Source organism: Carassius gibelio, chromosome A16 (assembly GCF_023724105.1).
Source record: "Carassius gibelio isolate Cgi1373 ecotype wild population from Czech Republic chromosome A16, carGib1.2-hapl.c, whole genome shotgun sequence".
NCBI classification, from domain to species: Eukaryota; Metazoa; Chordata; class Actinopteri; order Cypriniformes; family Cyprinidae; genus Carassius; species Carassius gibelio.
The window spans coordinates 26,785,617-26,811,974 of record NC_068386.1 but is presented as its reverse complement, the minus strand read 5'-3'; the positions used below and the strand labels follow the sequence as shown (position 1 = coordinate 26,811,974).

Below are 26,358 nucleotides of genomic sequence, written 5' to 3'. Positions count from 1 at the left end.
CTTTTTGTAAAAATTTAGACATAAATGAAAAGATCTGAAATAGACCTATAATTTGCCAGTTCACTAGGATCTAGTTTTGGTTTCTTAATAAGAGGCTTGATAACCACCATCTTAAATGGTTTTGGGACGTGACCTAAACATAACGACTACAGGTAACAACTCTTTCAGTAACTTAGTGGGTACAGGATTTAATAAACATGTTGTTGGTTTAGATACAGGGATACGTTTATTTAGCTTTTCCTGTCCTATAGTTGTAAAGCACTGCAGTTTATTTTTGGGTGTGATGGATGAAACTGAAGTGTTAGACGCTGTAGAATCTACATTTGCTATTGTATTTCTAATGTTATCTTTCTCCACACTTGAGAAAGATAACTCTCAAGCCTGAAGCTCATTTTCTGTATGCACTTACATCATCTGTGCAGATTAAGATAAAAGGTATTTCAGTTTGCAACAATCTCCACTATTGCTCACTTTTAATATTACGGTCAAGTGATGAAAGCACATTTCCAGTGAGAGCAGAGCCGTCATGCGTGTCCACGTTATACAGTATATTTCTATTGCCTTGTGATTGTAGGAAGCATCGTATAGAATTTTCCATATAAATGAGCAATACAAATGTTTATTATTATCACACTATTCCATATACACTTAGTGCTTTCAGTTATTCTAAAAAAAAAAAAAAAGCTGGCACAAATTGTGAATATTTCCTTGAAACTGAGTGAAATTACTTTGCTTTTTATAGTCATCAGCAAGCTGAAGAAGCTGGAGGTAGTCAAGTCAAGTCACCTTTATTTATATAGTTCTTTTAAGAAAACATAGATTGTAACAAAGCAACTGAACAGCATTAAATATGAAAATAGTGTGTCAATAAAGCAAAAAGGCAGTTCATCATTGAATTAAATTGTCATCATCCAGCTCAGTTCAGTTTAAATAGAATCTGTGCAATCAAATCAACAAAAAACTCTGGTAATTAAGCAAGCCACCAGGGCTGTAGAGGTCCTCTCTAGGTGCTGATCCACCATCAGGGCTGGATACAGACTGGATCTGGTTGTGATGGTGTCCTTGGAATAAGAGAGAAACAGACTAATATTGGAGTTGATGCCATTCTTCTAACGATGTAGCAAGTACATTGTGTGGTATGGAAAGTGTTCCTGGTTCCGGATTTCCCTCATTAATGCAGCCTAAAAATCCTTTAACGGATTTGAATATTAGACACGTGTTAGTGTGTTATGTGTAAGACGGGTTAAAGAGATGGGTCTTTAATCTAGATTTAAACTGCAAGAGTGTGTCTGCCTCCCGAATAATGTTAGGTTGATTATTCCAGAGTTTGGGAGCTGAGTATGCAAAGGATGTGCTGTCGAAGGTTGATTTTGATATTCTAGGTATTATCAAATTTATAGAGTTTTGAGAATGCAGTGGACATGGAGGATTATAATGTAACAAGAGTTCATTCAAATACTGAGGTGCTAAATGATTCAGGGCTTTATAAGTAATAAGCAATATTTTAAAATATATATGATGTTTGATAGGGAGCCAGTGCAGAGTTGACAGAACCGGGCTAATATGGCCATACTTCCTGGTTCTAGTAAGTACTGTTGCTGCTGCATTTTGGACTAGCTGGAGTTTGTTTATTAAGCATGCAGAACAACCACCCAATAAAGCATTACAATAATCAGACGTTGAGGTCATGAACACATTAATTAATGCTTCTGCATTTGACGTTGAGAGCATAGGTCGTAATTTAGAGATATATTTTTGAGATAGAAAAATGCAGTTTTATAAATTCTAGAAATGTGGCTTTCAAAGGAAAGATAGCTATCGAATAGCACACCTACTGTAGGTTCCTAACTGATGATGAAGAATTGACAGAGCAGCCATCATGTCTTAGACAGTGTTTTAGGTTATTACATGCAGAGTTTTTATGTCCTATAATTAACAAATCTTCTTCCAGGTTTTTATATAGACTATGCATTCCATAATTTTTTCAAATTGGTATCTTTCTCCGGGCCTCAAAGGAATATAGAGCTGAGTATCATCAACATAACAGTGAAAGCTAACACCGTGTTTCCTGATGATATCTCCCAAGGGTAACATGTAAAGCGTGAATAGTAACGGCCCTAGTACTGTGCCTTGAGGTACTCCATACTGCACTTGTGATTGATATGATACCTCTTCATTCACTATAATCAATTGATGGGGGTTAGATAAGTATGATTTATACCATACTAATGCCCTTCCATTAATGCCAGGAAAGTTTTGAAGTCTATTCAAGAGAATGTTGTGGTCAATAGTGTCGAACACAGTGCTAAGATCCAATAGCACTAATAGAGAGATACAACCATGATCAGATGATAAGAGCAGATCATTTGTAACTCATTTCTAACTCATCTCATAACCGCATCTGCAAACAGAAGTTAACAGTCTAATTGTTCTCCAAAGTCAGTCAACGGTGAAAATCAATAGTAAAAGTCATTTGTAGTCCAACAGTTTAACACCAATACTGAACATAAACTAACACGTTAAATATAGAGTATTAAAAACAGGTAAGTTCATATATTTGGAGTAAAGTTTAATTGAACTGCTGCATCAGTCATACATCGCTCCGGACCGCGCGCCTCATGGCGAGACCGACACACCACCACAGAAACAAGAATGAATTGCAGTCTAACATAACTGTGGGATTAAACTCTGTTAGTGTTGGCTCGTTTAAAATATTGCACATATATCCCGTTCAGATTACTTGTTAAAGTGCAATAAAATACCTTATCTGTAGACGATGTACGTCTGTTTGTGGATAGAGACTTCACCACTACGTGTGCTAATCCTCATTTGCGCACGCCGTGTGTGAAATGCGTTGCTGAAGTGAAATAGCTGGGCAGTTTGATAGCTGAATTATAATAGGCTGCTTCATAACCTGCAGGTCAGGTTGGGGCGGGTAAGGAAATTGTACTTTATTTGCGGGGCGTGCCAATTAATTTCATAAAAGCAGGACCCGCGGGTTGGAAAAAACCCAGACCCGCGCATCACTAATGTGCATGTAATACTCATGGGAGTAGTGTCGTAGTGTCACACTGGAATATGGTTTATTTCAGATGCCTTTTAAAAACTAAACTTATTCAACCCGCCAAAGTGGCTAGCTGGAGTCACTGTGTTATCCGCCATGAGCAAAATCCACCCGCATTTGGTGGGTTGGTGGGTGTTAATGTCAAGCCCTTATTGTGAGGATTAGGGCTGGGATAAACAATTATTTTTTAAACGATTAATCTAGCGATTTCGATGCATCGATTAATCTAACGATTAATTTTTTCTGACCGATTCGATTTCGATTATCTCCCCATTAATTGACTACTAACAATTTATACATGTTTATTTACATATCTGAATGAAAAAAAACATTGCAATATATGTTTATTGCTCTTAAAATTACAAAATAAAAGACTGACTAAGAATGCATTTCTTTGCACTTGTATAGAGATAGCATTCAATAAAACCTTGAAGCCTTGAAAACACATAGCTTACTGAAACAAGCTTACTGAAAAAAAGTTCTTCTTTCAGATGAAAATAACAACAACTTGATGTCTAGCATTCAATAATCCAATAATTCAATAGGTCACCCAAAATACTTGTTTAGAGCAATTGAAAGAATACAGTAACCAATGTAAACTTGAGGGCTTTAAGCTAATACAGAGAGTGCTTTTCCAAAAAAAAAAAAAATGAACAGTGGGAACCAGCAGCCTGTCATGGAGAAAAAAAAAAATCTCTGAATGCTCCATGTGAAACTTTGGCGTTCTGCCCTTTTTCTATCGTGTCTAATGATTTTGGATAATATGCACGAGAGAGAGAGAGAGAGAGAGAGAGAGAGAGCAAGACAGCGCTCGTGTAGTTTGAAGACTGTGAGTGCGCGATCGCGCGTGAAACTTTGGTGTTTCGCCCTTTTTCTATCGTGTTTAATGATTTCGATTAATATGCACAAGGGAGAGAGAGAGCAAGAAGCGCTCTTGTTCTTTGAAGACTGTGAGTGCGCGCGCAGCCTGGGCTCTCTCTCGTACGCGCCCTGTCAGGCACAGCGATCAAATAAGGCTTTGACAACCGCCAAAAAAAAAGATCAATGTAGAAAAACCCCTGGATTGGTTATATAACGTTGGACAGAATGTTGATCCGGCCATCGCATATATTCAGCGCACATAAGGTAAACGTTTTGCAAACGTTTTTTAGAGAAATAAAAACAGGTCCACGAATCGATGCGCATATTTTGCGTCGACATCATCGATGACCTCGACTCGTTGTCCCAGCCCTAGTGAGGATACTACTTTTTCTAGTATCTTGGACAGAAAAGGAAGATTCGAGATTGTTCCGTAATTAAATAGTTCTTTGGAGTCTAGTTGTGTGTTTTTATTTTATTTTATTAGAGGCTTAATAACAGCCAGTTTGAAGGTTTTGGGGATAAATCCAATTAAAAATGTCAAATTAATAATAGTCAGAATCTATGACTTCTGGAAGCACCTCTTTTAGGAGCTTAGATGGAATGATGTCTAACATACATGTTTTAGGTTTAGATGATTTAACAAGTTCATACAATTCTTCCTCTCCTATAGTAAAGAACGAATGGAACTGTTCCTCAGGGGGTCTATAGTGCACTGTCTGATATGATACGGTAGCTGATGGCTGCATGGTTACAATATCTCTAATAGTATTAACCTTAGAAGTGAAGTAGTTCATAAAATCATTACTGCTATGCTGTTGATGCTTTATTTTTTGTTAATTTAGCCACTGTATTGAAATCATGCCTGGGGTTATGTTTGTTTTCTCCTGAAAGAGACAAAATATAATAAGATCTAGCCGTTGTTAATGCTTTTCTGTAGGATAGTGTACTTTCCTGCCAAGCAATATGAAATACCTCTAGTTTTGTTTTCCTCCAGCAGTGCTCCATTTTCCAAAATGCTTTCTTTATGGTGCGAGTGTGCTCATTATAACACGATGTCAGACTGTTTTTCTTAATCTTCCTTAAGCATAAATTAGCAACCGTATCTAAAATACTAAAAAAGAGAGAGTCCATATTTTTCTGTTACATCATCAAGTTGTTGAGTTTTTGGATATGCTAAGGAATTGAGATAAATCAGGAAGATTACTTACAAAGCAATCTTTTGTGTTAAAAGTAATGGTTCAATTCCATGTGACAGTATTAAATCTAGAGTATGATTTCGACAATGAGTGAGACCTGACACGTGTTGTCTAACCCCAAGTTAGTTCAAATGCTTTGTATTAGCATACAAACACGCGCAGTGAGATGCTTGAATCAGTTTGGTGAAACAATGACCTTGATGGGTTGAGGAATCGATGAGTTTTTAAATAAATAATCAGGAATAGCACTCCTGGCTCAGTAACTACCTGACACTCTGACAGCAATTGACAGGGACAGAGAGAATGTGTGAGTGCAGAGCCATGCTCATGTCGAGAGACGCCTGATTGCTACGCTCACTGTATGTGTGTGTGTGTGTGTGAGGAGGGGACAAATTTAAATTCAGACCCCTAAAAACACGCCTGGCTTTCATCTGCTGTCACCTTCTCGTTCCCTCACAACAGCAGGCGTGCAATTAGACGCTCATGGAAGACGTCCCAATTTACAGCTTTTACATGTCACTGGATTCACTGCACCTCTTTCATGACTTAAAAAAAACAAAAAAAACAATTAAGGCCCTCAGAGTTGAGCTCACTAGATTTTTGTTTGAAACATTCACTTTTCTGAATAGGATATGTGGTTTTTATTAGCTTAATATTAAGCCCATAGATGAACAGAATGAACACTAAGGGCCCTATAATACACCCGGCGAAAGGCACATCACAAGTGTGTTTGCTAGTTTCAGTCCAGCACCATTCACATTTTCCCGTCCAGCACCATGTTGTTTAATTAGCAAATGCATTTGTGCCCATTTTTGCACTCATGGGCGTGCTGGTCTAAAAAAGAAAAAAGTCTGGCGCAATGTTCTTTCTTTGTTATTTAAAGAGCGTACACACTGCTTATTAAACACAGGGACGCACAGCAGCACACAAACATGACAAATATAAAAATTTAAAGGACTGCAATGCATAAGATTTTTTTTTGTAGGCTAGTTATTATTATTATTATTATTATTATTATCATTATTATTATAAATTATGCCCAAAAAACACCCATTACTCATTAAGAGAATAGGGACAACCCATTTAGACCATGCGCCCGGGTGCGACAACCGTTTTTCCGTCGTTAAAATAGCAAAAGTGGATTTGGACAGGCCCTGAGTGCACCTGCGCCGTGACCTGTACACTTTGCATTTAGGTCACTAAAATAGGGCCCTATATGCTGAACGTGTGAATGGGATGTGTTTTTATTATGGTGAAGTCACACCACTGCTCTGATGCGCTAAGCACAAATCATTTATTTACGTCTGACATGAAAATTTAAAAATGACAAACTTGTGATTTGTGAATTAATTATATTGCATTTAATTTTAACAATGAATAACATTTGCAAAATGTCTTTAAACAAACAAACTTTAAACAAACACTGAATAACTATTCACAGTTGGAATGAATATATATATATATAAATACTAAAAATAAATACTAATACAATGCTAATACAAATAAATAACTTGTTATATCCTAAAAATCAATTCTTTTTCAAATGAAGCCTCCAGTGTTATGGATTAAATGGGCAGTTCAGTCTGCACACTGAAACATGACTGAATCTGCTCAGATGTTCTCATGTGAGTGTGACATATATTCATAAGCAGCTCTTCTCTCTCAGGTGACAGTAGAAGTGGTCTGCTGCTGTGTTTCTGCCTCCATATCACCATTCAGTCTGTACTGTGTGACATTTCATGCAGTGACGGGGTTTCTCGTGCAGGCTGTAATCTCTCGGCCGACCCGCGAGGATCTGGTTTCAGCAGCGCTGTGTATGGCAGACAAAGCCTGTCTTTCAGAAACATGCCCTTCACAGATCACTCTCCTCCTCTTCCTCAGAGCGCCGTGAACACTGCAGTCACTGTGTGCTAATTACAGCACAAAGACCACATTACAGCACAATCTGAGCAGTTGAGGGGCAGCAGTGTGACAGATGAAACCCCACTGAACTCTGGGAAATGCAGTCGAGGTTTGTTTGGTGTCTGGAGCTGTATTGGCAGAATTCATCATATTCATTATTATGAGAAACAGCCGAGCTGCTTCATAGCTGACTCACATGTTAGGCAGAACCACACAAGCTTTCAGGTTTACCATCAAGATTCACAGTGTAATTGATTTATTCTGTGAGTTGTATGTTATTGATTGAGAAATACTGGATTGTTCATGTCGGTTATTGTGAGGAGAGCTGCTTCTTCACTATAACAACTGATACGACTGGATCTCATGTGAGGGATTTCAAGTGTTCCTGACTTGACATTTTTCATTAAATGTCTAAGTGCACTTTTTCTTAAACACACTATTCATTATGTACAGAGTTATTTAAATGAGGGGAAATGTCTGTCCTCTTCTTTAATGCTGATAATCGAATGTCTGAGTATTGACTGTTTAAGAAACCTGAACTGAGAAACAAACAGCAGTATTTTAGTCTGATGCGAGAGCTTTTACTGCGATGTCTGATGAAAACTGCTGATACCTTCAGTTACTCTGCCGGTTTATCTGCCTGTTGAACTCATTCACTGTGTGTGTGCGTGCGTGTGTGTGTGTGTGTGTGTGTGAGAGAGTGTGTGTGTCTGTGTCTGTGTGTGTGTGTGTGCGTGTGTGTGAGTGTGTGTGTGCGTGCGAGTGTGTGTGCGTGTGTGTGAGTGTGTGTGTGCGTGCGAGTGTGTGTGTGTGCGTGTGTGTGTGTGTGTGTGTGTGAGTGTGTGTGTGTGTGTGCGTGTGCGTGCGTGTGAGTGTGTGTGTGTGTGTGCGTGCGTGTGTGTGTGTGTGTGCGTGCGTGCGTGTGTGTGTGTGTGTGTGTGTTTGTGTGTGTGCGTGCGTGCGTGTGTGTCTGTGAGTATGTGTGTGTGTGCACCTGCTCGTCTGTCACCAGTGCTCCAGTGTGGTCTCTGCTCTCTGTTTCCATCCTCACTCTCTCTAGCAGCACTTGTCGTAGCTCAGTAGTGATTAGTAGCGTTCCTCTCGGCTGCGGGACAATGGGCCTCATGCAGTGTCAGTGTGTCTCCGTGGTGATCACAGAAAAGAAGCTGCAGCTGCAGGCCGAGGAGAGAAAGAGGGCGTCTGTGTGGCTGGAGGAGGTGTTAACACGGACCCGGACGACGCAGGGTGGACTACACCAGCGCAGGGAGGGTGAATAACGGAGGACGGACCGCAGGGGTCCCAAACATTGGGCTTTCTTCTGCGGTCCACTCGTCAGCCCTTTATACGGGCAGATCTGAGCCAGAGGTCACATTCCTTCAGCATCACATCATTCAGACACACAGCACTGATCAGTGTTTGAACACCAAACACTGCATTTGAATGTGTGAGTTAAAGGTGGAGCTGCAAGAAATGTTTCTGGACATGCAGAACTGTCCTCCATGAAGACAGGCTGTTACTGAGGGGGGTTACTGTCTTGCTATATGGGTTATAATATTCTTGCCTGAGAAAACACTGCTAAGTTTAACAGTCGGCTTCCAGAAATAAAATCTCCATTAATGTATTCCATAGAGGAATTTACATTTAACGTTAACTTATAAACCTTTAAGACAGACTTACCATGACCTATAATGATGTCAATAAATACAATTCCAGACAGCATTATTTCAACTGATTTTTTTAATATTAATGTTTAACAGCTAAATTTGTGATGAAAAACTACATTACCCATGATTCTGTTCGGGAAAAGTCCATCGATCAGAGAGTGTCAGCCAGAAAATTGCACCATAAGAGCTTGGGACTGTTGTTCTCGATATGCTTTCAGAATATGTGTTTATGCATATATATATATATAGTCTTTCTAGTGTTTTCTGTGTTTTCAATGGTTTTAGGCCCTGTCTACATGAACACGATTATTTTTTTTAAATCACCGCTTTTTGTACGCAGTTTTGCTTTTTGTCCACGCAAAAAAGCACCCGGTCACTGAAAACGATAATTTAAAACAAATATATATGTTTTTGGATCAACAAAACAACATCCATTCAACACAAACTAACAGGGAAGGGGCAGCAACAGACATACAGTATTATCAACCATTTACAATCTGAAAGAGGAAAAAAGCATCGCCATGCATCAATGTGCTGTTGCTGTTAATTGGTTACTATTTTAAGACGGCTATGAATCCAGAATGTTTGTGCACACATGTGTGGAGTAAACCAGTTGTGTATTATAGTCTTCTTTGCAGCTGTAAAACCAGCAAACAACATTCTCTTCTTTAATGAACTTATACAGGAGTTAGAATCCTCATTGAGGAGACATGAACCTGGATAAGATGTGTAATCAATAAAAATAAAAAATATAGAAATAGAAAATAATAGATAGACAATAGAAAATAAAAAGAGAAAATAATATATTACAATATATCACAATATATTTTAAGAAATATATTGGTAAATATATTTTTCTTTCGTAAGGGTCATGGTCTGAGTTCTGCTCTCTGTTTCCCTATCTTGATTAGTTCATCAGAAAGCGGTCAACACCAATTCTTTCATCTTGGCAACATATTAACACACCTTTGACAAATCCTGTTCGACAGCCACTGAGAGAGAGCGTCTGCTCGTGGTCAGCGTCGGTGAACTGTGTGTCGTTCTCACCCATTCACTGGTCACTGCCAAGCAGAGGGGACACCTGGAGATGTGCCTTTAGGTTTTTTGTTAGGAATGTTGTGTGGAACAAGACGTGAAGCTAGAATTGGCTGATTCTATTCAGCAGTGGGAGCCATTTAGCTTTAGGAAAACCAGGTGTAAAAACCTATTCCAATACAGCTAAAGAGAGAACAAAATGACAGATTTTCCATTCAGTGATCAGTCTGTTTGTTTAGAAACAGCGAAGTGTGCAGGATGTTCCTCTAGTGATGAATCTCTTATTTATATGAAATGGCTGATCTGGAGTTTTCCGTTATGCATGACACAGTCTGAATCAAATGACACAGAACTCTGTGTGTGTGTGTGTGTGTGTGTCTGGCCTGCTAGCTACAGTCTTTCATGTCAGGCAGAAGTAAACAGGAACCCCGGGGCTGGTCTGTGGTCAGAGGTGGAAACCAGGCCACTGTAACCACCAGTGAGGGAGGACGAGAGAGATACAAACCATGAGCGTGGCTTCTTGTTGATCTATTATGAGCTTTCACCTGCTTTTCTGTCTGTCCAGCACTCTAATGTTCTCTTTTCTTGAAAAGGATTTGACCGCTGGGACGCTGGATCTGTCAGTGCTCCAGAATGAAGGAGTGTGTGCAGTGTGACTCCAGCGCTTCTGATGAACACACTAAATCAGGAGTGTCAAACATGCTTAAACCTTACAGTGGTATTACCTCCTTAATTATGCCTGGATTCATTAAACATTCTTCTTTTGGTACTTAAGAAAAAAATGAAGAATATTTTGTTTTCCCACAAACATTTCTTAAGAATATTTTAAGTTTTATTTGCTTACCATTGTTTAAACAGCTCTAAGCAAATACGAGTCTGGATTTTGAATATACATAAAGCTTGAGGACAAATCTTTAATGCAGGTAAAGAACATTCATTTCCATCTTTATTTGAAACTGTGTCAAAAAATGAACATCAGAATATGGAGAGAGTGTTTCTGATGGCACCTGAGCTCAAGGAAAGGCTAGAATCATGGCACTGGCTCGCTGCTCATGACAGGATGTGCTGTAATCAACTTCCTGCATTCCAGCATGCCTCAGATTTCCTGCTAATGCAGCGAATGCGCTCAGTCTCTGTGAGAGTCTGTGACCCTTTCCTTCGGTGTTCATTATTACTGTTGTATGAATGTTCATTATTAAAGGTGACTGATCCTCGGTGTCGACTCTGGTTTCACATCTAACAGTCACAGCGCTCACCTCACAGTCAAAGCCATGCTGTGTTTGAAAACATGCTCGCTATCACATTTCCTTTAGTTTCTCCAGAGTCACTGCAGTCTGAGAGAGAGAGAGAGGGGATGATGATGTATATCGGCACGACTGCAGGGAGGCCTGGACATGATGTCTTTGTCTCTGCTATTGGAAATAGTGTTTGACTTTCTAGAACAGCTGAGTCAGGAGTCACGGCTGAAGCTGGTCAGGATCGAGCCGCTGGAACACCACAGCACTTGAGCATCTCCACTGAGCATTTGTGAGCGCTGACTAGTGTAAGACATATGGTCTCTACGATGCAGAAAATGTGCATGTGTCTATGTGAAAAAACAACAAAAATGTAATTGTTATATTTTTGTTTGATTGCTTTTTAGAAGATTAAATTGTTATTGTGTTATGCCTCGATTTGATTACCACAGTTTTCTGAAAAAAATAAATAAATATATAAGTAAAATATATAAAATGCCCTATATTGTATTTTTTTTAATTGTAAAATTTCAATTCATTAGACAAATTTTTATCATTAAAAATTAATTAAACCAATAAAACAGACTCCAGAATAAAAAATAAAAAAAATGTTGTACAACATAAAACAGGCCCTACATTTTTTTATTATTATAATATATATATATATATAATAACTTTTTACAAGTACTATATAATATTAAATATATAATATATACAATACAATTTTACAGGGCCCTTCTAGACAAGTGCATTGTCCAAAGTCCAAATAATGGCTGCCTGAAATGACCATTATACATCGGTGACATTTACACTGTAAAGTACTGTTTATTCCGGTGATGAATCAGCATAAAGCTATACGGTTTGTTCAGTAATGCTAATGAATGTGAAACTGCACGTAATGGGAGTTCAGTCAGTTCTTCAGGCCTGTCACAACACTTGAAAAAGTCCAAAGCCTCTGATGGCCTGTTGTTTACTGCTGTTGCTGGAGAGGGACTTTTCAAAGCACGAGTTGAAATATTGTTTGCAGTCATTTGCAATCTTCCATTTAGCTTAATTACCCTACAGCTGGTTTCAGGTTTTTCTCTCTGCTAATTTGAACTGGTTCCACTGCTGTTGAGAGTTAGAGCGAAACACACCCTCCAATTCAGAAACACAGCAGCCACAGCACAGCCCAAGAGCGGATCTGTGTTTTATTAGCACTCTTAGCGGCTTCCAGGCTAATGCTAAGGCTTTGACACAGATGTGAGTCTCTCTGAGGTTGGTGTGTTCGGCTGGGATTCGGTTTATTGCTCCGTTTCCCATCAGCAGAGACTCATGGGAATCTGAATAACATGGGCTTCCCAAAACGCTGCTTTGAATCACCCTGGCTAGTGTACTTGCTGTCTGGCTAGTGTACTGATTTATTTGAGGAACACAAGAACTTAAAACAATTGCTCTGTCATCATTTACCTGTGTAGATATTTTTAGATATTTTTAATATTAGCTCATAATTTTTGTTCGACCATTTCATGCATCCCAAACTTCAGAAAGACATTGTTATGAATTCATTAGTTCAATCCAAGTCTTCTGAAGAGGCCCGAGCTGCTTCTCAAGTTCTATATTTCAGTTTGGCTGTTTCAGGTGATTTTCTTTAAGTTGGACTATAATATTTAGCAGATCTGTTTTATCATGACATCTCACAGCAGACAGATGAATGACAAACACTGAACAGAATAAAGGCACTTGCTCCTCATTTGCATGTTTCCTTCTGTAAATTAGCAGTTGGTAGTGTTGTCATTTCTCAGACGTTATGGCATTTCTAATGTGTCTCAATATTTTTTTCTTTCAGATCAGATCTGTTGCAGTGGTGATGACAGGAAGTGGATGATTTGCTCAGTAAGAGCCCTTGTTTTCTTCCTCTTCACATGATTGTTCAGCTTGACTAATGTTTTGGTTTGCATCTCCACTCCTGGTTTTAGTCTCGTCTCTTCAGATCTCTGGTCTCTCTTATGTGGGTTAGGTATAGTTCTAGTTTTAACATGACAAATAGATTGTGTTTTCATAGCGTTGCCCTGCCTTTTGCCATGCGTACAATATTACTTTTCCCTGTCAGTGCTTCAGCAATACAGGTCCTTCTAAAATAATTAGCATATTGTAATAAAAGTTCATTATTTTCCATAATGTAATGATAAAAATTAAACTTTTATATATTTTAGATTCATTGCACACCAACTGAAATATTTGAGGTCTTTCATTGTTTTAATACTGATGATTTTGGCATACAGCTCATGAAAACCCAAAATTCCTATCTCAAAAAATTAGCATATCATGAAAAGGTTCTCTAAACGAGCTATTAACCTAATCATCTGAATCAACTAATTACTGTAACTCTAAACACCTGCAAAAGATTCCTGAGGCTTTTAAAAACTCCCAGCCTGGTTCATTACTCAAAACCGCAATCATGGGTAAGATTGCTGACCTGACTGCTGTCCAGAAGGCCATCATTGACACCCTCAAGCGAGAGGGTAAGACACAGAAAGACATTTCTGAACGAATAGGCTGTTCTCAGAGTGCTGTATCAAGGCACCTCAGTGGGAAGTCTGTGGGAAGGAAAAAGTGTGGCAAAAAACACTGCACAATGAGAAGAGGTGACCGGACCCTGAGGAAGATTGTGGAGAAGGACCGATTCCAGACCTTGGGGGACCTGCGGAAGCAGTGGACTGAGTCTGGAGTAGAAACATATAGAGCCACCGTGCACAGGCGTGTGCAGGAAATGGGCTACAGAGAAGCAGCACTGGACTGTTGCTCAGTGGTCCAAAGAACTTTTTTCGGATGAAAGCAAAGTTTGCATGTCATTCAGAAATCAAGGTGCCAGAGTCTGGAGGAAGACTGGGGAGAAGGAAATGCCAAAATGCCTGAAGTCCAGTGTCAAGTACCCACAGTCAGTGATGGTCTGGGGTGCCATGTCAGCTGCTGGTGTTGGTCCACTGTGTTTTATCAAGGGCAGGGTCAATGCAGCTAGCTATCAGGAGATTTTGGAGCACATCATGCTTCCATCTGCTGAAAAGCTTTATGGAGATGAAGATTTAGTTTTTCAGCACGACCTGGCACCTGCTCACAGTCCCAAAACCACTGGTAAATGGTTTATTGACCATGGTATTACTGTGCTCAATTGGCCTGCCAACTCTCCTGACCTGAACCCCATAGAGAATCTGTGGGATATTGTGAAGAGAAAGTTGAGAGACGCAAGACCCAACACTCTGGATGAGCTTAAGGCCGCTATCGAAGCATCCTGGGCCTCCATAACACCTCAGCAGTGCGACAGGCTGATTGCCTCCATGCCACGCCGCATTGAAGCAGTCATTTCTGCAAAAGGATTCCCGACCAAGTATTGAGTGCATAAATGAACATAATTATTTGAAGGTTGACTTTTTTGTATTAAAAACACTTTTCTTTTATTGGTTGGATGAAATATGCTAATTTTTTGAGATTTTGGGTTTTCATGAGCTGTATGCCAAAATCATCAGTATTAAAACAATAAAAGACCTGAAATATTTCAGTTGGTGTGCAATGAATCTAAAATATATGAAAGTGCATTTTTTTCATTACATTATGGAAAATAATGAACTTTTATCACAATATGTTAATTTTTTGAGAAGGACCTGTATTTCAGGTCTTTTAGCAGTTTCCAGTAATATTTAGAATCAAGTCTCAGTGATGATGGCTGATTAAAAAAAAAGCTGAGTCAGTTCTTATCAATGAATGAGACAGGACTTCCTGCATCTACTATACATCATACTTAAATACCGTAAAATACTAAAATGCGTTACAGTAGTCATTTTACAACAAATCCAAAAGCAAGATGAAAACAAACAGGCACTGGGAAATGGCAGCTGAGCTAATGACTGATCCTCTGCTGCCACCTACTGGTTATAATGGTAGTTTCATTGTCATTTTCATCTTAAAGTCTTTGTTTTCCACCAGGAAACAATGTTTTTTGCACATCTTCATGAATGAAAAGTGAGTCTTTACAGTCAGTGTTACTGCACAGTTGTTAAATAAATAAATAAATAAATAAATAAATACGTTTCCATGCGTTCTCAGAATTTACTACTGGTGCATTTAAAGTACAATTAAAAGCATTTATATGTTTATTCTAAAAAGTGGGTCAGTTTAGTACCATGAAGCATAGAAATAGTAAAGTACTGAAAAAGTACGTTCAAGTACACTACTAGTACACAGAAAAAAAAAATGATAAAAAAATTATAAAATTATAATGTGCTCTGCATTTCACCCATCCAAGTAAACACACACACACGCACTCTCACACACCGCAGCATCTGGGGAGCAGTTAGGGGTTTGGTTCTTGCTCAAGGGTCTCTCCTCATGGTATTGAGGTGGAAGAGAGCGCCGGATATGCACTCTCTCCACCTACAATCCCTGCTGGTACCGAGACTTGAACTCGCACACTTTTGGTTACATGTCAGACTCTCTTACCATTAGTCCATGTAATAAAATGAACTTGGCAGTTTACTTCTTAAAGGCACAATATGTAATTTTCGCCACTGTATGGCATGTATTCAAAATAAACAAAGACCAGGTAGTGTAGTTTGATGATGTGAGTGTGGAATCATGGGAGTTGTGGTCTACATCCCCACTGCCAATGCATTTCAACGGGACTCGGACAGAAGTAATGTTCATGGTTGAGCTAATGATTTATTAATTTAGGAGAATGAAGCAGGGTGAGGCAGAAATCAAGAAATCAGACAGAGTCAATGCGAAATGAAGACGCTGAATGAGTGCGACACTTGGCAGCGGAGCTTTTATTTCACCACAGTCGACCACTTCCGCTCCTTCCGCTCATGAGTATGTGGGGCCAAAAACATGGAAATCGTGGGGTTAGGACATCATTGGCAGGCGACACAATGACACTACAGACACAGTCCGTGTCACAAGTAAAAATGTCTTATTTCTATGGATTTAAACATTATTCAAAACATTTGGAATAATACAAGTACATAAGTCAGCAAAACATATAACACTGTTCTAGTGGTTTTTGGATATTTTAATAAAACAATCTTACATATTGTGCCTTTAAGTTCAGAGCTACTTAGGTCTGTCCAGAGTAAGACTGAACCCAATGATGGCACTTCAGAGATGGTTGAGATCATAATCAGTCTCCTTCCTAACTGTCAGCTCTCATTCTCAAAATATGACACAGAAACACAGTGTGCATGTATACATTCACTGCTGATGCACTGCTGACCGACCAAACCTCGCTGTCCAGCTTGTTCTTTGTGAATCCTGAATCTTGAATAATATGACATCATGAGTATGAGCAGTCACATCATCGTGAGCTATGTTCTGCTCCATGTTCCCGTCTCTGTCAGACCTCGGTCACTTCTTCAGGCTGCTGCTGATAGGCTGCAGAATAATGAGATTCCTGATCTTCTCATAAGAGTGGAGTGAGTTCTGTGTGCAGGAACCGGCAGACTAACAGCACTTTATGAGCTGGAGTTCCCCTCGTGTGTGTGTGTGTGTGTGTGTGTGTGTGTGTTTGTTCAGCCTGTTCTCATTATCTGGCTCTTTTACTTATGCTTGGGAAGTGCTTGTCAACAAGAGTCTGCCGGAGGGAGATAGATACCGTGTGTGTGTGTGTGTGTGTGTGTGTGTGTGTGTGTGTGCGTGCTTGTGTGTGTGTGTGCAGCCAGCAGGCCCAGTCTGTCAGGTCACTGGGTTTCTCGAAGACTCAGGGGTGTGTGTGAAGGTCGGGAGGAGGTGTGCATCAGGTGGCGTGCCGAGTGTTGACAGCGTGTGTGTGTGTGTGTGAGCTCATGTCCCACATCCGAGCTGTGCCAGGACAGGAAGTGGAACAGCATGGAGACGCTCCACCTAAATCAGCGAGTGGTGCTGCTCTCCGTCATGAACAGATCCGGGTGTGTTTGTCCATCTGTGTGTGTTCATCAACACAATGAGATGCTGAAGCTGATAGAGCTGTTGTTTGTTGGGCTTGTAAAACAGTTGCATGTGTGTAATTTATTTTTTCTGTGTTGAAGCTCATTTAAATCCAGTTTACTGTCTCTGATGAATTAGCATACAGAACTGACTCACTGTTGTTCATGGACACAAAGGTTTTTCAGCATGTTGTGAATGGATTGTGTAAAATAACCCTTTTGACCTTTGACATGCTGTAAGAATCAGCTTACTCTGTGAATCTGTGTCTGGTCATTTCTTTTTGCCATTAAAAGTGATAGTTCCAAAAGTTCCAAAAATGAAAATTCTGTCATCATTTACTCACACTCATGTTTTTCCAGACCTGTATGAGTTTCTGTCTTCTGTTGAACACTAAATATTTTGAAGCGTGTGGGTCTCCATTGACTCTTATGCTATTGTTCTCTCATGCTGTGGTTTAACAGAAGAAAGAAACTCATAGAGGTTTGGAACAACTTGAAGGTAAACAGCCATTTACAACCTTATTGTGTGTGTGTGTGTGTGTGTGTGTGTCCCTTTTGTGTTCTTCAGTCACTTTTGAAAAAATAAATAAAAACTGCACAGTAACGAAGGGGTGAAACTCTAAAACACACAAATTCAACACACCCACTCACACACGCGTGCACACACACACTTGTTCACACACACTTGTACACACACACTTGTACTAGCACATAAACAAACACACACACACACACACACACACATATATATATATATATATATATATATATATATATATATATATATAATGTTGATTTGAAGCATCAGTTTTTGTTAGTAATTATTACTACAGTCAAACCTAAAGACAGAAAGCATTGTTAAAAATGTTAAAATGTTATTATTACTTATAATACACACACAAAAATGTAATTGTCAGAAATAATGTTAAATAACTTGCAGTTGTTTACTATGTGACATCACATGGCATCTATCAGCTGTCTATCTAGCTACCATATCATATCAGTAATCTATACGGTAAGGTTTCTACTATTTAATGTGAATGTTTGTGTTTTCAGAGAGGAGTCGTCTGGCGTGAGGGTTCAGCTCTTGTTGACTGATCAAGAGAAGCAGAAGCATGTCACGCTTGTGTTTTTGTGATCTGCTGGCAGTCTGCTCACATCCCACGCTCTGAGTCAGGCGTTCTAGCACTGATCCAGGACCAGCCTCTGCAGACCCACCACAAGCTTCTGAAAGAGCGTGGAGCTGACTTCAGATCAGCAGCTGATGTGATCTCAGACGCAGATAATCAAGTGTCTTCCTGAGGAAGAAGCAGGGCTAGCAGTGTGGCACGAAGGTCTCCTCCAGCCGGATGTTTGCAGCGCTCAGTCACACACCTGCAGTGGGATGCAGGCGACACGTTCAGCGTGACGATGTTTACTGGCCTGCTGCGGTGGAGATCTGCTGCTGAAGTCACACAGATGGCTCTCTTCCAGAGGATGCATTTAGAAATATTTGGTGAAAGGAGAGCACTGGTGTGTGAGACCCTGTACAGACCAGACTCTTCATGCCGCTCCAGGTGGGCTGCTGCTGTTATGGTTGGTTTGAAGTGGGTTTTGTTGGTTTACCCACACAATGCATAATGTTCACCAGCAAAACATGATCGATGATGCAGCAAGACTACTTCAAGTAAACAACAGCTCACACACTTGATAGCATTACTTTGTCACATCACATTCAAACTTGAAATGACCTGAAAAATACATATATTTGAGTGTTTTTTAGTGTAGAGTAAGTTTGGTCAAAATAAAGACACATTTCAGTGTCGGCAGTGTTTACTGAGCTTTGATGACTGATGATCCGAATATTAAAAATAATAACCGAACATTAGTTTACAAGCTAGATATGCATGGATTTTATTTAACGTGTTAAGTCATTATTTGGGAATTAATGTAAAGAATAGTATTTATACTTGAGTTTAGAACATATCTATTTCAGTGTAAACATACAAAATACAATAGTTGTGTTTGTTATTGGAGTGTGAGTAATGTTTAACCTGGAAAATGTCTTATGAGTGTAACTGGAACACAAATTTACATTGAATAAAACAGAAGCAAACAAACGAAGCCAGTCCTTATTTTTGAAGCACCACACACGCATTGGAACACACTGATCAGTCGCCCTTCACGGCTTCAAGAAATGTGACACACTTTCAAAACAAACACTTTCAAACAGGAAGCAGTGGGTTCAGCTACCAAGAATATTTCCAGACTGTTGGTGCATTTGTGAGAATACGAGACCAGCTTTGGTGTTGTCTTTCCTGACTGCAGGTGATTTACAATCATTCAGACCCAATCATTACTCACTGACAAATGTGTGCGCTTATGAGTTTAGACACTGTGCACCCGTGTCGATGGAGGTTCAGCGGTGCTGTGTTTGTGCCTCTCCCCATGAGGAGACACTTACGCTTGCCTTCTGAAGTGCTTGGCTTTCATTAACAGCGTCACAAAGGAAAGTCTTCAAAGGTTCGGGTCATTAGGACCAATGGCCCAGAAACTCAGTCTGAAGAGCACAAGAAGACTCCTGTGCTCAAGTCTGGTTTGTGTGCCTTGTGGTGCTTTATCTTTATCTAAGTCAGACAATCCCATAGCATTAGTTTGGATAGTGTACCTGAAATTACTTTGTGTATTTGACTTAGGATAGAAGACATTCAACATCTTGGTCTCAACACCAAATAACTTATCTAAATGTCAAAACCAAGGCTCCAAGGATCAATACAGCTTCGTTTCTCATTCATATCTTGCCTAAAAGCCTCATGCATGTTTGTTAGAAAAAACACCAGCTACAAGTAGCCTCAATAGTAAATGTAGCCAACAATGCCTGGATGATGCAATTCACAGAAAGCTGCGGCAGCGCATGCATCCGAGCAGAAAGTGTGCGTTTGTCTCATCACTCCACTCCGCTGGGTGCCAGGTCGAGTTCGGCTCGTGTCCTGCAGGATCTCCCAGAGGACCAGACTGATTTAGATAACACACTGGAAGTGGTCAGCGCTCACAGGCCTAAAGGCTGCTGACTCTGTGTGCATTACAGCCAGATGCACCCAGTGTCAGAGTATATGGAGCAACTGATAGAAGCGCAGTGATACAGATACTTGGAAGATTATCTTAATATTTCGACACACACATTTGTATCTGTTCTAGAGATGCAGCAATTACTACAAATGAACATATTATTTCATCTATCTATCTATCTATCTATCTATCTAGCTGTATGTCTGTCTGTCTATATATATATATATATATATATATATATATATATATATATATATATATATATATATATATATATATATATATATGCACTTCTGTTCTGCAATCTCACTTCTCTAGTTGTGGATTTTTCTGGTTTGCGGCACTACTAATGTTGGTTCCTTTATAATAAATTAAGTTTGTGTTTTCCCCTTTTGAAATAAAACTACTAAACATTCAGATAAAAGCATCTGCCAAATGAATAAATGTTCTGAAAATATATAATCATAGCCGCAGGAACATAGTTTATATGGGAGCTGCTGGATGGTGGGGCATGACGTTGATGATGAACATACAAATTATTGAAAGCAGAGTAATATGAGAACAAACATATACTGTATTTATACTTTTGTGATTTAAGTTCCTTTAGTTTTTGTTTAATATTTGTATTAATATTATTATTATTATTAAATTTTTTGCTTAGAGACAAAATAGACATAAAGACATTAAATGTTGATTTAAAGTGTCAGTTTTTAATATGACAGTCAGATCTGGACACAGAGAAAGTGTCTCGTCACACATGCAGTGTGATCAGCCCCAGGAAAATCAGAATCAGAATAAATATTGGCTCAGTGTGACCAGCGCGATATTTTAAAACATAAAGTTGAGAGTTTACATACCGTGAACAGAGATGTGTCCTTCTGTTTGAAAAAAATCTGCAAAGTAATCAGCGACTGGCAAATTCATATTCAAGTAGCTTTATTGGCATGATAAAAAGGTTTTATAAAGTACTGACAGCGCTTGGAAGCAATGGTGTTGAGCATTATCAGTAACTGACAGAACTCTGATCCAATGGCCAGAAAGTGCTCCAATCCAAAAGTCAACAACATATTAAAACAAAATAATTTCATGATCAAATGTGGAAAATTATAAGCGTAGAGGAAACATTCAAGCCATGTCATCAACTTCAGTGCAGTGAAACAGCTGTCGGCTGTATATAAGTTTAACTGGAGAACAATAATGGCACACTCAGCCAGCACTAGAAACATGGAAATCAATAGTCTGTTAAGGCAGATTTAACAGAAAGTGTTATTATCGCTGTATTCATAGGTAGACTGTCACATTAAAGCTACTGTCAAGAGTTTGGATGTGTCTTCTGAAGCTTTTCTCTCGTTTAAGCGTGTGTTTGTGCTTCATCTATTAATAGCATCTTACTCAGTTTCTTCCTGTTCCTCCCCCTCTGGTTCTAGTTCCTGCTCCTGCTAACTGTGTGAGTCTGACCCCAGACCAGCGAGCGCGAGCGCGGCCGCATGCTGGCAGGGTCACGGCTCAGCATTGATGGGCTGCTCAGCAGGAAGCCGCTCTGACATTTGCGGGTCTGTGAGGTGTGTTCATCTCCTCGTGGCCCGCGGAGCTGCTCTCTCATGAACCATACACTAATGCAGCCACAAGTACCAAACATGTCCTTCCTCATAAGAATCTCCCGAGATCACTCCCGTCCAAAAGCAGCCACCAAACAGAAAGATTAGTTTCAAAAATGCATGGTGTGTGGGACGTTTCCTGGACCTGAGGGGGTTTATGGGACTGCGTGAGATTATGGAGGATATTGTGCTTACTGGGTCACATATTAAATAATATTTCTATTACTGAAACCTTTACACAACAGCTCGTGGAGTCTGCTGTAAAAGGTGCTGTGTGTCGTCTAGTGCTGTAGTTAGACACACGGTAAACACACTGTACACTGACAACACACTTCTACTTTGAAAATCTTCTACTTTGAAAGTATTACTAAATTTCACAAAGAATTGAAAAGAAATATAATCACCCTGAAAATTGTTGATATTATTGTGTGTGTGTGTCAGTCAGTGTGTTATTGTAAGTGTATGTGTGTTATTGCATGTGTGTGTGTGTGTGTGTGTGTGTTATTGGGAGTGTGTTATTGTGTAAGTGTATGTGTTATTGTGAGTTTGTTGTTATGTGAATGTATGTTTGTTATTGTGTGTGTGTGTGTGTCAGTGTGTTATTATGCGAGTGTGTGTGTGTGTTATTGTGTGTGTGGGTGTGTGTGCGTGTGTTATTATGTGAGTGTGTGTGTGTTATTTGAGTGTTATTGTATTGAGTGTATGTCTGCTATTATGAGTGTATAATTGTGAGTGTGTGTGTGTTACTGTGTGTGTCAGTTTGTGTGTGTGTTATTGTGTGATTGTGTATGTGTGTGTTATTGTGAGTGTGTGTGTGTGTGTGTGTGTGTGTCTGTGTGTGTTATTGTGTGAGTTTATGTGTGTGTTATTGTGATTGTGTTGTTATGTGAATGTATGTGCGTCAGTGTGCTATTGTGTGAGTGTATGACAGTGCTTTTGTGTGTGTCAATGTATGAGTGTCAGTGTGTGAGTGTCAGTGTGTGTGTGTGTGTGTGTGTGTGTTTGTGTGTTGCTCCACAGATCTGCAGCTGAATTCTGACCCCTGCTGTACTTCGATCATATTCCACTATTGCTTATAAACACAATCTTGTATTTGAATTCAGTTTGAGAATGAAATGAAATAACTCCCAGCTCTATGAACAGATATATTTGATATTCAGGTTTCTTGGTATATATACAACTAGGTCCACCCCCAGCCCACATATAACTGAATTCAAGGTCTGTTTCACTTGGGTTTCGTAGAGCAGCACGAATAATTCTCCCTCATCACAGAGCAATGAGGATAGGTGTCTCTGGATCCTGTGTGTTATCAGACAATATACAGTACATTCATGACTCTATCATCTGATACAGGCCGTTCTCCAACACACTGAGCTTCTTCATGTGCGGTGATGAGAACAGAAGATTTCCAGCCATTGTGATGGAGTGGAAGCAGGATTTTGGCTGATTGAATTCATTTTCTGATGGGAACAAAAAGCAGACGGACAGGGTGTCTGCACAAGATCAGTGATTGTCAGCCAGAGAGACTTATATTTCACTGACTCATGGGATATTCAGTATGGACACATTTTACAGACTGTTATGACATATTTCACAGTTATTAACATCATAGATATGTTTTTTTTTATTTATTTTTTTACTTTCATATAAAATGTTATGTGCATTTATAAGTGCCACAGTTTAAATCTTGTTTTCAGTGTTTTTCTGTTCTCCTGCCTTGTTTCAGTCCCTTGCTCAGCCCTGCATCCCGAGGCTCATACTATCCATCCTAAACAGTATGTGAGATTAGTATTAACTACAAACATGAATAAAACACATTAAAAAACTACAAACATGTGGATGTATGCGACCAAAGTTTAAGTAGATAAGATTTAGATAATGGTGTTTGAGTTACAAACAATCAACATTTAACCTGGTAAAAAATATATATATATATATTTATCTAATGTTATCTGTGTTATATTTCATCTGCAACAGCGATTTTAACTTTCATCCGTTTATTCATTTTTAAATGTATAATTATGCAGAAAATATCTCTGTATGAAGACCCGCGGCTCGTAGATCAAGGTGCTGCAACTTTTCTCATGGATACAGTATGAAGTTAAAGAAATGAAATGTGGAGGATGTTGACTGCACATGATGATTGACAGGTCAGTTTACAGTGACAGGATGAGTGTAGTTATGTGACAGAGCATCCATTAAAGAGTTTGTCCAGAGCTCTTCTACTACACACTCAAAAGTGTGTACTTTTTCTTCACCAATCAGTACACACTTTAAGGGCATAATATAAGTAGGCAAACTGGGACCAACACTAGTTTTCCTCATTGTCATTGATTAGTTCATTCAGTGCACCTGTGTCCTGTTAACTGACTCATTAGTACCTCGCTTGCTTTTTTACTTTTGTACTTTTTATTTTCTGTTCAGTCCTTGTTGCTTGTGTTATCCTGTGTTTTGTATTAAATTTCATCTTGGATTACTATTAAATGTTATTTGGATTACTTTCATCTTTGTGTGCCTTCCTTCAAAAAGAAAATAATAATATGTTATGTTTTATTGCCTTGGCATTAAATTACAGTAAACTAGTTAACACAACAGCTGATGGCAAATTTGACATATTTCTCTCCTGTTGACCAATGCAATCTATCCATATTTTTACTCTTTTGTAAATTCATAGAAACTATATTGTGACTTTTTTTCTTTTGCAAACTTTTTTAATAAGAAAATGATAATTGTAGTTTATTTTGACCACTCTACAGTAAATAATTATGTGATTGGTAAGTCATAGTAAAATGTTTTGCAATTTCTTCAGTGCATGCCAATTCCTAGATGCACAAATCAGTAGAGCTCTACGCGTGTGAACTGAGCAGTGCTGTGGGACTCGAGCAACAAGCTTGAACCAAGTTATAGCTTAGTGTGTGTGTATAGTATTTCTCTTAGAAGCTTTAGATATGCTTCATGTTCATTTCTTGTGATTAAGCTTTTGTAAAAAGTATACATTTATAGCCAGTTTAAAGCTTAGTATAAATAATATTTTTGTTTTATAAGATGTTTTGTGTCTGTCTTGTGTCTGTTTGGAGAATCTGGAGCAAGATAATTATTTGTTCTATTGACTAGTTTTAGTCATTTTAAATCATTGTTTATTCAGAGATGAACTGAAAAAATGAAAAGGTGTATGTGTTTCTAACCAAACCGTAGTTGAATACACTGAGCATTCATAATATTTTTATTGGGCCGCCTGTTGAAGGTGTTAATTTATTGTGTCTAGCTCTGTTTCTGTGACTGAAGAACTGAAATACATCATCGAGTCGGTGTGGTATTGTACCGGCGTATCTCAAGCACTCATCATTCATATCTCTGTTGCCACTGGTCTCGAGCAGCTCGTTTCACACGAGACGATCAGTTTTCATGTGTCTGCAGCCGTGAGGAACATCGCTCTCTCTCTCTCTCTCTCTCTCTCTCTCTCTCTCTCTCTCTCTCTCTCTCTCTCTCTCGCTGGCACTGAGCTCATCTCATTGGCTGCTGCTGTCCACAGCCGGACTTGACCCACTAAACTCTGTAGTGAACTTGAATTGCCTTCCTCTCATTGGCTCCTGTTGGGTCATGTGACTCATCACACCCTCCTCATGCGTCTCCTTCCTGTGGTGAAGAGCGCCCTCCAAAAAACTCAGTCTGTGCTCCTCTTGTCCGTCTCGAGGAGCAGAAGCGCAGATGCTTCAAACAGCCCGGTGATCATTCTTGTGATGTGTGGGTAAATCTGCTCTTGTGCAGACACTGCGTCTGTGTGGCTTTGACTAAAAGTTTGACATCATGAGTTGAAACTTCTTCTTTGTGTATGTTTGGAGTTAATTTCCCACAGTGTTTCTCATTTCCTCTCCCCGTGTGTCTCTCTCCCACTCGCGTGGCTTTCTCACGGCCTTCCTCCTCCAGCGCAGCTGCTCCCATGCATCCATGCAGCGGATCGAGGCTTTGAGAATGGTGTAGGATCACATGTGTGTGAGTCAAACACACACTCATCTGTCCAGCTGTTAAATTACTGTACGTCTAATCTGTGGGAGTGAGGCTCTTCAGCATTCATCAGCTGGAAAAATGTAGTTCTAGCTAACACAGATGTAATTACTATAGGGATAACAGTAAATTATGCAGAATTACAGGCAAATAACCCAAAGCTGTCCCCAACCTTAACTCTGTAGTATCATTGTTTGCTGTAGGGACGGTGCACTTTATTAAACAGCTCTTTGTCTGTTGAGCAGGCGTTTCTGTTTCCTTCATGTGCGGCGATCAGTGCTCACATCTCTCATTGTTAATGCTGTCAGAAAGCGAGGACGGTGTTTTCTCCAGTACACAGCTCTCGGACTTGTGATCCAGTCTACCGCTGTCTGTTCCAGTGAAATAACAACACAAGTGTTTCTTCACTCCTGATTCACATCCACAGACACACAGTATTCAGTGCTTCAGTGAATCACGGTCTGACAGAGGTCAGAAAATGTTCATGATATTGTTTACAGTTCAGTTTTGACTTGGAATAAATTAAGCAGATACTCCAAATTGACACATAGACTTTTAATATGCTGAAGCAAAAAAAAAAAAAAAAAAAAAAAATTTTTAAATATTTTTGCATGACTATTTTTCATTTGCAGGCATCACAAGCTCGTCTGTGAGGAACACACAGCAATAAGACTGTACTGAACATTTCATAATGATGTGTTTGGCTCTTTTATGTTCATTGTGTAGTTTATATATTGGTTCTGTAAAAGGACTACTTAATAATCAGCTCCAGTTTTTTTTTTTGTGACTTTATCAAACAAGCTTGATTTATCAGATG

At 39.3% G+C, this 26,358-nt stretch overlaps 1 long non-coding RNA gene across 1 annotated transcript in view; it reads left to right on the top strand.

The window, feature by feature from the left end:
- Positions 1–19,303, top strand: part of LOC128030134 (uncharacterized) — a 60,220-nt gene extending 40,917 nt beyond the window's left edge. The window contains exons 3-4 of the long non-coding RNA XR_008187823.1: positions 12,786–12,832; positions 17,947–19,303. This is a non-coding gene — a long non-coding RNA (uncharacterized LOC128030134). The remainder of the gene's footprint in view (positions 1–12,785; positions 12,833–17,946) is intronic.
- Positions 19,304–26,358: the final 7,055 nt, after the last annotated feature.